We start from the raw sequence: 13,310 nt of genomic DNA on the forward strand, positions 1-13,310 counted from the left end.
TACATACGTATATATGTGTGTATATATAAATAAATACATACAATGACAAGTCTGGAATTTTAACTATGTTGAATTATGTAGAAATGAGATTTTTTAAATATAAGCCTGTCTCAAGTTGTCACAGGATCCTTAGGGTGTTGCTTTATCAGCTGCAAATGTCTGTGGCCTCTGGTCCCTTTGCCCAAGTTTTGCTTGGCCCTGCTGGGCTTGTTCTGCCCACACGGGCTGGCAGACTGTGCTTGGCTTTCACTGTCAACCTAGATCCCATGCATGCCAAAGATAAGCCAGGCACAGAATGAGGGGATATGTGAGCAAGCAAGTGTGGGGTCTGGCCACTGTGCACAGCCAGGCACTCTGGTTGTGGTGGGGCAGGCAGCTACAGGCACCGGCACTGGTGCCAGCACCAGGGAATGCAGTGGTATCCAGAAGCTTGGAGATACAAGGAACTGCAGAGCCCCAAAGAGAGTGTCACAGCCCTGGCTTAGGGAGCTCCTAAGTCTGGGCTCCCTGAAGGGCTGCAGCTCTTCTCTCCTTCTCTCTTCTTTTTCTCATTGCTTGTGATGTGATGAGGCAGGGAGGTGTGGGGTGTGTTTCAGCCTTGTTTGTATTACAGCTCTTTCAGTCTGGCAGGTCCCAAGTTCTTGTCCCACATCTAGGAAGAATGAGGTACATGAACAACTGGAGGGTGAGCAAGGCAAAGAGGTGCTTTATTAAGCAACAGCACAGCTCTCAGGAGACCCAAAATAGGTAGCTCTTTCAGGAAGATTATCCTGATGAGTGCAGCCCTCAGCAGAGAGGAGATCCCATCAAGTGTGCAGCCCTCCCTGGAGAGTAGTTTGAGAGTGGGTAGCTCCTTTCTGCAGACAGGTCCTCCTGATGAGTGTTCAGCTCTCAGCAGACAGGATGCCAACAGTAGGTAGCTCCTCTTCACGGGCAGGATGTTCCATAATTTGGCCAAGTCTGGTTGAGTCCAGGGTTACTATGGGCTTCAAATGGGAGGAAGTACATGCTGATTTGTCTATGGGAGGCTATGGGTAGGCCCTGAAAAAGCGGCATATGTTCTCACTTTGGTCCATGGAACTGGAAGCCTAGCTCCCAGACTCCAGGTCTTCTCAAGCCTGAAGTTAGGGCTTCACCAGGGACCTGTGCTTTTCTGTCCGGGAACCTGTCTGCCTCCCACCACCATCAACCTGCCATCCCCAGTGCCCAGGCCATTCATGTGAAAGGGCACCTGCAGGCCTATGCTGAGCTGCCCTCAGGCCATGTCAGCGTCTCTCCCATGCTCATTGCTGCCCCAAATCCAGAGTCAGCAGAGGTGGCAGGAGGCAGAAGAGGTGGCAGGAGGGCGGTGTGCCAGCACCACCCCAAGTGTGTGCACACCTGGCCAGGTCGTGACAGCACCCAAGCTTGGCCACAACTTTGCTCCAGAATCGAAGTGGGGGCTGGGAGCAGGGAGAGGCCAGGCAGTGGGAGCAGGTACTTTCAAGCCTGCAGGGCAGAGGGGCTTCCCAGGCCCCCAAGAGCACAGGGATGCCTGGATCCACAGCCAGGGCTGGGTGGCTGCAACTGTGAGTGGAAGCACAGGGCTCCTACCCTGCCAACTCAGAATGGGGCGGGGCTCCCGCCTGTTCCCAGCTTCCATGGGCTCCACAAAACGTGCAGCCACGGCCACGGCTCCCCCACTGCAGCTGGCATCTTTGCAGCAGCCGCTCCAGACAGTCCACTGCTGCATCAAAGTCATTGAAGTTAATGTTGAAAATGTTAGGTTTTTATGCACAATTAACAGGTAAAATTCAAGATTACTTTTGCTATATTCAAAATCCATTCAATATGTAGTGTTAAATACTAATTGAATTTACAGTTTTTTCAGGAGTTAACAGAATTCTTATATCAAAAGTAAAATACCCGAGTCAAAGGAATTTTATAAATATATTCAACAAAAGAAGTCGTGTAAGGTTTATTAATCAACAACTACATCGCAGAAAACAATATCCTGGAAATTTTAACTTTTACTATTCGTTAACATGCTGCATTTTTTTCTTTTTTTTAGAAATGGGGTCTTGCTCTATTTGGCCAGACTTGTCTTGAACTCCTGGAATGAAGCAATACTCCTGTCTCGACCTTCCAAAGTGCTGGGACTACAAGCATGAGCCACTGTGCCTGGCTACTTGCTGCATTTTAAAGATAAAGAGTACCGGGTCTGTGGTTACTTGCATAGATTTTGAGGTTTTCTTTAGAAAGAATTCTGTCTTTATATTATTTCTGACTCCTTTGAATACTAAATGAAAAATGACAAGGATTATTTTATTTGTAATTAATTTTTATGTTTTATATGAATGCATACATATTTTAAATGCAAGCTTTTATTTAAAGGTTTATAACAGAGCATTATTTCAGCTTTCCATTCCCCTCTTCCACACAAGAAAATTGTATTCTGCTCTTTCAGTCCTCTGCTTTCAACCCTTTTTAAAAAATTGTTCAGAGATGGGCTGGCTTTTACTTTTCTATTTATTTATAATTTCAATGTCCCCATCGTTATTCATTAATATTATTTTGATATTATCTGTTGCTTTGTTGTTATTACAGTTGTATACTTCCACATATTATTTTCGAGAACCCCTAGATTTATTTCTATTCATTTAATCACTTACTTTTTGTCATCTTTTCAGAGTTTTTCAAGAAGGGTACTGGGGAATAAATTTTTGATAATTCATTTTTCTGAAATTAGCTTTATTTATCTCTTTTCCTAAGTTTATGGTTTCTGTAGTTTTAAAGTTTTAAGGTTAAAATAATTTCATCTCAGACTTTTGAAGGCAGTGCTTCAGTCCAGCCTGATTCTCATACTGCAGTTTCAGAGTGAGGGAAAGGAAGAAGGAGTAGGGAAGGAAGGAAGGAAGGAAGGAAGGAAGGAAGGAAGGAAGGAAGGAAGGAAGGAAGGAAGGAAGGAAGGAAAAGGAAAGGAAAGGAAGGAAGGGAGGGAGGGAGGGATCAAATTTGATTCCAATGTTGTTGAGGAATTTAACAGTATACTTGATTATTTTATCATGACCTTGTTTTTACCCTGGAAAATTCTAGAACTGGCTGCTTATTCTTGGACATCTAAACTTTAAAAATTATATTAAATGCTGCACTTGTTTTTATTTTGTAATATTTGAACTTGGAATCCTTTTTCTATCTTGAGTTTTATGTCATTGGGTTCCAGTAAATGTTTTTGTAATATTTTATTGGAAATTTCCTCTAACATTGTGAATGCTTCCTTAATTTTCTAAAATTTATATCTTCTCAACTCTTCTCTTTATTATATTCTTTGGGAGATAAACTTCAACTTGCAAGCTGTCTCTAATTTTATAAAATTTCAGCTTTCATGATTTTAAGTACCAATTGATATTTCTTATTTTCTAACATTTATTTTTTATAGAAGCTTATTCTTTTTCACAATGCAATATATTATGTTATCCCTCTGATAATTAAACTTTCTTTGAAATTTTCTCTGCTTAATGTTTCTCACAGTTTGCAGTATCTTCTCCCTTTATTTAGAGTCTTTCATTTTAAAAAGTCTGATGACTTTCTAAAATTAAATATCTAGAAAGTTGACAATTTCTCAAGGGTGAGCAAACCAGCCCCGAAGGCAGCAGAAGACAAGAAATAACCAAAATCAGAGCCAAAATTAAAAAAAAAAAAAAAAAAAGACTCAAAAAACCACCAAAACATCAAGGAATCCAGGAGTTGGATTTTTGGAAAAATAAGTAAGATAGGCTACTACTTACACTAATAAAGAAGAAAAAATATTGAAATAAAAACTTAGAAATGACAAAGGATATGTTACCACTGACCCTACAGAAATACAAATAATCATCAAAGACTACTACAAATACCTCTGTGCACACAAATTAGAAAACCGAAAAGAGATGAATACATTCTTGGACACATATACCTTCCCAAGACTGAGCCAGGAAAAAATTGATTCCCTGAACAGACCAATAATGAGTTTCAAAATTGAATCAGTAAAAAATAGCCTACCAACCAAAAAAAGCCTGGGAGCAGAAGGATTTACAGCTGAAATCTACCAGATGTACAAAGAAGAGCTGGTGCCATTCCTACTGAAACCATTTCAAAACATTCAGGTGGAGGGATTCATCCCCAACTCATTCTATGAGGCCAAAATCATTTGTATACCAAAATCTGGCAGAGACACAACAGAAAAAGAAAACTTCAGGCCAATCACTTTGACGAACACTGATGCAAAAAATCTTCAGCAAAATACTGGCAAACTGAATACAGCAGCACATCAAAAAGCTATCTACCGTGATAATTGGGATGCAAGGTTGGTTCAACATATGCAAATCAATAAATATGATTTATCACATAAACAGACATAAAGACAAAAACCACGATTATTTCAATAGATGCTGAAAAGGCTTTTGATAATATTCAACATCCCCTCATGTCAAAAACTCTCAAAAAAAATAGGTATTGAACAAATATGACTAAAAATAATAAGAGTCATCTTATTATGCCAAACCTACAGCCAACATCATACTGAATAAGCAAAAGCTAGAAGCATTCCCCTTGAAAACTGGCATGAGATGAGAATGCCTTCTCTCATCACTCCTATTCAACATGATATTAGAAATCCTCAAAGTCCAAATAGGAAAAGAGGAAGTCAAAATATCCCTGTTGGTAGATGACATGATTCTATATCAAAAAGACCCCATAGTTTCAGCCCAAAATATCCTTCTGCTAATAAACAACTTGAGTTGCTAATAAACAATTTCAGGATACAAAATCAATGTAGAAAAAAAAAAAAATCACCAGCTTCCTATACACCAACAACTGTCAAGCCAAGGGCCAAATCAGGAGTACAATTCCATTCACAATTGCTGCAAAAAGAATAAAATACCTAGGAATACAGCTAACCAGGGAGGTAAACTATCACTACAATAATTACAAAACATTGGTCTAAGAAATCAGAGATGACATAAACAAATGGAAAAACATTCCATGTTCATAGATTAGAAGAATCAGTGTCATTAAAATGTTAATATAGCCCAAAACAGTTTACAGATTCAATGTCATTCCTATCAAACTACCCATGACATTCTTCACAGAACTAAAAAAAGTATCTATTTTAAAATTTGTATAGAACAAAAAAAGAGCCTGAATATTTAAGGAAATCTTAAGCAAAAAGAACAAAGCTGGAGGCAGCATGTTACCCAACTTTACTACAGGGCTACAGCAACCAAAATAGCATGGCAGTGGTACATAACCAGACAGATAAACCAAGGGAACAGAATAGAGAGCCCAGAAATAAGGCTGCACACCTACAACCATCCGATTTTTGACAAAGTTGACAAAAACGAACAATACAAAAGAACTACCTATTCAATAAGTGCTGAAGTAACTGGCTAGCCATAGGCAGAAGATTGAAAATGGACTCCTTCCTTATACCATACACAAAAACCAACTCAAGATGAATTAAAGACTCAAATGTAAAACCCAAAACTGTAAATATGCTGAAAGACAACCTAAGCAATACCATTCTGGACATAGGAACTGGAAAAGATTTCATGATGAAGATGCCAAAATTAATCATAAGAAAAGCAAAATTGACTAATGGGATCTAATTAAACTAAAGAGCTACTGCACAGCAAAAGAAAGTTCAACAGAGTAAACAGACAACCACACAGAATGGGAGAAAATATTTGCAAACTATGCGTCTGACAAAAGGTCTAATATCCAGCATCTATAGAAATTAACACATTTATAAGAAAAAAAAAAAACCTCATTACAATTGGGCAAAGGATATGAATACTTTTCAAAAGAAGACATACATGGAGCCAGCAAGCATATGGAAAAAAGTTCAACATCACTAATCATTAGAGAAATGCAAATCAAAACCACAGTGAGACACCATCTCACACCAGTCAGAATGGTTATTATTAAAAAATCAAATAAGGGTTGAGTGTGGTGGCTCAAGCCTGTAATCCCAGCACTTTGGGAGGCTGAGGCTGGCAGATCTTGAGGTCAGGAGATCGAGATCATCATGGCTAACATGGTGAAACCACGTCTCTACTAAAAATACAAAAAAAAGAAAATAATTAGCCGGGCATGGTGGCAGGCACATATAGTCCCAGCTCCCACCCCTCAGGAGGCTGAGGCAAGAGAATGGTGTGAACCCGGGAGGCAGAGCTTGCAGTGAGCTGTGATCGTGCCACTGCACTCCAGCCGCGGTGACAGAGCAAGACTCCATCTCAAAATAAATCAATTAATTAATTAATTAATTAAATTAAAAGTCAAATAATAACTAATCCTAGCAAAACAAGGAAGTGGAGAAAAGACAATATTTATATCTGTTGGTGGAGGTATAAAGTAGTTCAACCATTGTGGAAAGTAGTGCAACGATTTCTCAAAGAGCTAAAAACAGAACTACCATTTGACCCAGTAATCCCATTAATGAGTATATACCCAAAGGAATATAAATTGTTTTACCACAAAGACACAAGCAGGCAAATGTTCATTGCAACATTATTCACAATAGCAAAGACATGGAATCAACCTAAATGCCCATCAAAGGCAGATTGGATAAAGAAAACATGTTACATACACACCATGGAATACTATGCAGCCATAAAAAAGAATGAGCTCTTCTTGTTCTTTGCAAGAACATGGATGGAGGCCATCAAACTTAGGAAACGAATGCAGGAACAGCAAATCAAATGCCATATATTCTCACCTACAAGTGGGAGCTAAATGACGAAGTCATGGACACAAAGAGGGAAATGGTAGACACTGGGGCCTACTTGAGGGAGAAGGGTGTGAGAAGGGAGAGAATCAGAAAAAATAATTATTGGGTATTGGGATTAGTACGTGGGTGATGAAATAATCTGTACAACAAACTGTGACATAAATTTATCTATATAACAAACTGCACGTTTCCCTGAACCTAAAATAAAAGTTTAAAAGACAATAAAAATATATATATTTTTTAATTACTAAACATATTTTTTAAAAAGAGAAACATTTCTTAAGGGTGGATGGACCTGGTTTGTCAAGTGGCAAGATAATTTGTACTTACTGTTTTGTGGTTGGTGCTCTTCTTCACAAATTGATAGTTTCTGGCAGTTATTCTCTAAATCCATTCTATTTCCACAACAGGAAATCCCCTCTTCTGTTGTGAGAAGGCACAAAGAGTGGAAAAACTTGGGAGTAAGAACAGCAGGAAATAATCTCACCCACCTTGGGGATATTTAGTGAGGGAACCTGACTGTTGCCACATAATGTATTCTGTTGAGTTTTATTCATTCTTATTATATATTGTCCCATCCTTTATCTCTACTCCTCTTTGAAACCTCCAAGGTTCATCTTCTTAAACACAATTGTCTAGGAAGGTTGGTGGTGAAGGGACAGGTGTTGTCGGGGATCTGGCCCCAGTTGTAATCCATTAAAAGTCATTCAGAAACAATCCCTTTCTTTTCAGAACCTCTCTCCATCACAACCGTGTATTCCACAGAAGTTTTACCTCTAATTTCTGAGATTTTCTTAATTTTTGTACTGTGAAAAAATTATATTCTTTGTGTGATCGTGGGCAGCTTCATTTAACCACTTTTGTTCTTCACTTCCATCAAGGTTACAAATATGCTCCAGGTTTGTTGAATTTGAGCATTATGCTATTATACTGTTTCTGACTTGCTTTATTACTTGTAAATGATTTTGCAGCCCAGGAATTATTTAATATCAACAAGGACAGTTGAGTTTTTTTTTTTTTTAAGTATAATCAATAAAGTGTTATTTTTGTGGCTTCTTCACTCCTGTATTTGGCAAGTGGGAGAGAGCATTACCACTCTTGCAGTTTGCTGAGTTCCGAGTTCTTTTCTCATGACCAAGAGAAATGAGGTACACAGACACTGGAGAGTGAGCAAGTCAGAACTGAATTTTACTGAGCAACATAAAGAAAGCCCATAGCATCAAGAGCGTACTCAAAAGAGGTTGCCGGCTGCAAGGCTGAGTCCGAGGTTTTTATGAACTTAGAATGGGGAATTGTGTGCTGATGGGTAGGTTTGGGGAACAAACACCATTCAGAAAGAGGTACAACAGTGTAAAGAACCAATCAAGGGCTGAAGTGAAGTTTTGACCCAGGACCATCTCCCAGGACCAATCAGGGGCTGAGCACACCAAACGGGAATGGAAGTTCTCACTCCGGTTTGCAGACTCTATCCAGAACTGGTAGTTTGGTGTTCAGACTTCAGACTGTCTTTGGCCTGAAGGTCAAGTTTTTCTGGGGACCCATCCTTGTCTGCCTAGGAATTTATCTGCCTCCTATTGCTATCAATATTTATCTGCTCTTACATTGTTTTGTAGAACTAAAAATAAAAATAACAATTACATTCCATTTAAGAGTGTTATTGTCCCTCCAAAATAAGTAAACCAAAAACCCCTTCATAAGTTCGTTCAGTCGATGTCTACTTTTTTACTAATGTGCCAGGCATTATGCTGTTGACTTGAGACTCAAGGGTGAATAAAGTTTTTTACTGTGTGGTAAGAGGTGCAGATAATTAAACAGACAGTTACACACTAGTGTAAACAGTGCTTTATGGGAGCTTGTAAGAACAACATCTGCTTCAGAATTACGGGGTCAAGCAAGGGTTAGCACCTAGTGCAGAAAAATGATGTCTAAGATGACATTGAATGATGAATAGGAGTTAGCCAGGTTAATTTGACAAGGGAAGAATGTCACAGCATAAGCATGGGAAGACTTGAGGGAGAGAGAGAGCACAGTGCATACAAAGAAATAAAGTGTTTAGTATATGGCTTATGGGAACTGGGATTCAGTTATAATGTTAGGTGAGAAGCACGAAGAGAGGTAAGCAGAGGTCAGACACTCAGTGCCTTAAAATTAATGTGAAGGCGCTTTAATAGTTATTATGGGAAATGGGGCATTCCTCTGAGCTGAAGTGCATTGGGGTCAGGTGGAAAAAGTCATTAACAAAGATAAGAGATGTTAGAAGGTAATGATGTAATCTAGGCTAAATATTTTGGAGGCACCTAATAGAACTGTAGCACTGAAGACAGAAAAAATGAGAACTATCATAACTATCGTTTTCATAATGCATAATTAGAAAATTGGGTAAAATAAGGATACTTTCTATTGTTTCCCATTTTCACTTATCTTCATGCTTAAAATTAAATCAGCTTTCTATCTCTTACGTATTGCCAGCAGCAATTGAAGAATAAGTTTATCTGGTTAATAAAATTCTCAATGATTCATGGTTTAATCTGTTTAATCTCTTAATCTGATTATTGGAAGAACAACTTTGAATGACTCATGATAGGATGTCAAGAACACTTTCTGGTGGTGACAGTTTTCTTAGTGTGTTTCTAGGTGATGGTGCTTCAGTCATTAAGCATAAATCTACAATGTAAGCAACAGTAAATAATCTACAATGTCCACAGGTTGTGAAACTACAAATTAACAATTTTAATGAATTTAGCTTGTCAAAATCACCTCATTTTCTAAACTGTCACATGCAACTTCATAACTTCATGAAAATGTCATTTCTCTTAAAAATAATATGGCGAGGTATGGTGGCTCACACTTGTAATCCCAGCACATTGGGAGGACCGCTTGAGGCCAGGAATTTAAGATCACCCTGGCCAATGTAGTGAGACTCCATCTCTATCAAGAAAAGTTGAAAAAATAATAATAGTTGATTTAAAAATGTAGAAAGTAGAAATGTTTCTGACAATAAACAATTCAAAAATATTGTATTACTTAAAATATAATTAAACATATTCTTGATAAGGAAAATATGAATTAAGATGAATATAGTAAATATATTTAGTTAATCGTCTATTTTGTAATTGAACAAATTAATAAACTTACATTTTTAGTATGTCCTAAAGCTCTGTATAACCATCATGTCCATCTATCACGCCATCCCCATAATGAGGAGTTATAGATCAATTGATAAATTAGTAGTAAAAAGACTTACCTTATTTAACATCTACTATATGCTCATACATAATCAATAGTTTTTGAGAGAGAAATTTAAAGTACCTTAATGTTATCAAATTCCCGTTGGAGAAAAATGAGTTCTATGCTAGTCTACACATCATACCAATGAGATAATTTACAATACCAAAGAATTAATAACTACCCTAATATCACAAAATCAGCAAGTGGTAGAGTCAGTGTTTGGAGTGAGGTATGGTAACTTTCATTATTCATGCGTTTTCCACTGTTCCCTGCACCTCATGTTCTTTAATATAATACCTCAATAAGGCAAATGTTGGAAAAACAGTATTAATTGGACTTTGGGCTTTTTGTTAACTTTTCTATTTTTGTGTATTTACCTCAGCATTGTTTGCATATTCACTATCCATGTATTCATTCCTTCATCAAAAGTATTTATTGAATGAATTGGTATTATTCACTGCTCTTGCCTTAAGAAAAGTGACTTGTAAAGCTAATTAACACTATGAGACAAGAATAAAGTGCTATCACAAGAAAGTATATTATTAACAACTAATGACATTGTACACATAGGAATGCTTTTGAAAAGGAAAGAGCAAGGTAACTGCCTATTCAGGCATTAGAAAATAATTTTAAAAGCAGAAATTTTACAATAACAAATACTTCTCACCCTTTCCAGGGATACTCTTGTAGAATTAGTGTGCTTAATAATTCTGAAAGACTTTTCCCTTTCATAATGTATCTGTCTTTGGAATTTAATTCATATTGCCTGTGCTACAAGTTGGATTCTCACATTGCTGGCTGGCATCATTGAAAAGGCACCACAAACTAAATGATGTCTCAAAATGTTGATACTTCAGTTATTCTCATTTTAACATGTCTACTTCCACAATTTCACCAGGACTTCATAAGACACAGTCTTTCCCACATGGTTAAACAATGTAAAACCGAGCGGAATGCACCAGAACAGAACAGCATAAGAGAGTACACATTCTTTTGTTGTTGTGGTGGTGGTGGTTAGACAGGATCTTACTCTGTCACCCAGTTTGGAGTGCAGGCATGATCTTGGCTCACTGCAACCTCTGCCTCCCAGCTGAAGAAATCCTCCCATCTCAGCCTCCTGAGCAGCTGAGACCACAGGCATGCACCACCATGCCTGGCTAATTTTTAGTATTTTTTGGTATAGTCAGGGTTTTTCCATGTTTCCCAGGCTGGTCTCAAACTCCTGAGCTCAGGCGATCCACCCGCCTCAGCATCCCAAAGTGCTGGGATTACAGGCATGAGCCACCGTGCCTAGCCACATTCTTATATAGACACATTATAAAGCAAATCATGTACATGACAGCCCAGTTTGTCCAAAACATTTGCATTCATTTCACTCAAATTTTATAACGCCATCGTGAACCCTTCACCCTTTCTTCCGCTAATCTATAACTTGCAAAGCTAGTTCAGTATAAACGCTCAATTTTTCAATTCAGATTTTTCAAACACACATAAAAAGTATTGAGCAACTAAGATTTTCATGAACTAAACCATAACATGGCTAGGAAGAGCCAACTACTTCAAAAAGATAATAACAGAAGAGTGACTAAGATGACTCCTGGATGAGAATTTTTATTTCTATCCTTCCAATTTTTGTTTCACAGACTTTTTGTTGTATAGGTTTCCTCATGTTAAACAACAGTATTTCAGAAAAGATAAGTGATAAAACCAGAGTGAAGAGACAGACAAAATACAGGTTTTTAAACTTTGAAAGAAAAGTTGCAAAAAGTTGCAATAAGAAGTTTGTCTAAGACTAAAGATAGACTTCATAAAACAGATATCAAGGGATTTTGGTGGGGCTTGGCTGCAGGCATGGAAGTTGAGCTCATTAGGAAAAAAAAAAAATTGCACCTTTTTGGGATATATAGAAGAGGGACTGAAGAAGCTTTATGATTATATTGAAGTGAAGTTGGTGTTTTGCTTTCAGAAAATGATAATGATTATAATTTGCATTTTGAATAATTACTCCATATAGGCAGAACTCCATATAGGGAAAGGCAGTCTTATGTATCTTTTCATCCCCAAAGAAAGGGTCATAGAAGAATGGGTCTTGGTCCTGGTACATTCCATTACCAACTGATACATAGTCTGTGATGAACTTACCACCTTGAGCAGGAATATCTTTCCCTGTTTCAAGCTCAATGTGCACTCTCTTGTTCTGCTTAAGCATGTACCTCAGGGCTTCTGACTTACCCCCAGCTTTCAGTATTTTATATTCCACAGAGTAGGAGAGCTTTCTTCCACTGCAGCACTAGAGGAGCACATGTAAGCAGATCACCCTGCCTGGGCTCCCAGGGAACCCAATAGCCCTGATGGACCAGTGCAGACTATTGGAGCAAATATTGTTATGCCTCTGTATGTAAGTAAAGTCTTGGTCCAACCAGTGATTAATCATGTAGTGTTTTCTGATACCAAGAGTCCCTCCCTGGAATTGACAACTGAGTGCATAGTGGTCTGCTCAACAACTAGATTGTTATATTTGCTATATAATTTAATGCAGTCTTCAAAACACCCCATTGTTAGGCATCTTATCAACATTTTAGAAACAGGAAACCATGTTTTGAAGAAAGGAGGTAACTCTACAAACTTTATTAGCGAGTAATTGTAATCAGCTCTGTCTTAACACAAATCATGGGCTTTCTTTAGTATGCTATCAAGCTTAATCATCATTAATGTTGGCCTAGGCCTTCTTTTCTAGTCCATAGAAATTCCTCATATAATATTAAGACATGTAAACATATTTTAAAAATATATAATACTGGTTTCCCCTGGATCAAATTAACAACTTTTAGTAGATATATTTTTGGATTTTTCTTCTTGGAAATACATGTTAGTACTTATTTTTATTCTTCATTTAAAAATCAGATAGAACATTGTAGAAATAGCACAACTCTGAAAATTTTTTTATTTTTCTATTAAGCTTATATTTGTAATTGTTCTATTTTCAAGGAGATGCTTTTAAGGAAGCACACATTTTCTGATTAAAGGTCTCTTTTATTAATGGCAAAATAAATTACATTGGTCTATCATTCTGTATTGGGTGAATTCATAAGCTCTTTCTTACTTGACCCCAAATTAGTGAATTTCTATAATTAAAATTTTATTGTTAATTATTTATTTACATTCTCACTTTGGTTTTGCTGAAGAGATGTTGGCACTTTGGCATAAGCTTAGTTACCTCAAGCGTGAATGTTATTTGTTTCCCTTAACTTGAATTTATGCCAGAGACTTGGTTGAAGTTGTTATTACAATGCTAAACATCTCCAGTTCCTGGTTTGCTCACAACCTCTTCAGTCAG

General features: G+C 37.5%; 1 long non-coding RNA gene across 2 annotated transcripts in view; it reads right to left on the minus strand.

Moving 5' to 3' along the window:
• Positions 1-691: 691 nt before the first annotated feature.
• The window catches only part of LOC126940191 (uncharacterized), a 41,711-nt gene continuing 29,092 nt past the window's right edge, over positions 692-13,310 (minus strand). For both annotated transcript variants that reach the window (XR_007720657.1, XR_007720656.1), the window contains 2 exons: positions 7,076-7,168; positions 692-986 (listed from right to left, as the gene is read on the minus strand). This is a non-coding gene — a long non-coding RNA (uncharacterized LOC126940191). The remainder of the gene's footprint in view (positions 987-7,075; positions 7,169-13,310) is intronic.

Source organism: Macaca thibetana, chromosome 17, assembly GCF_024542745.1.
Source record: "Macaca thibetana thibetana isolate TM-01 chromosome 17, ASM2454274v1, whole genome shotgun sequence".
Classification (NCBI taxonomy): domain Eukaryota; kingdom Metazoa; phylum Chordata; class Mammalia; order Primates; family Cercopithecidae; genus Macaca; species Macaca thibetana.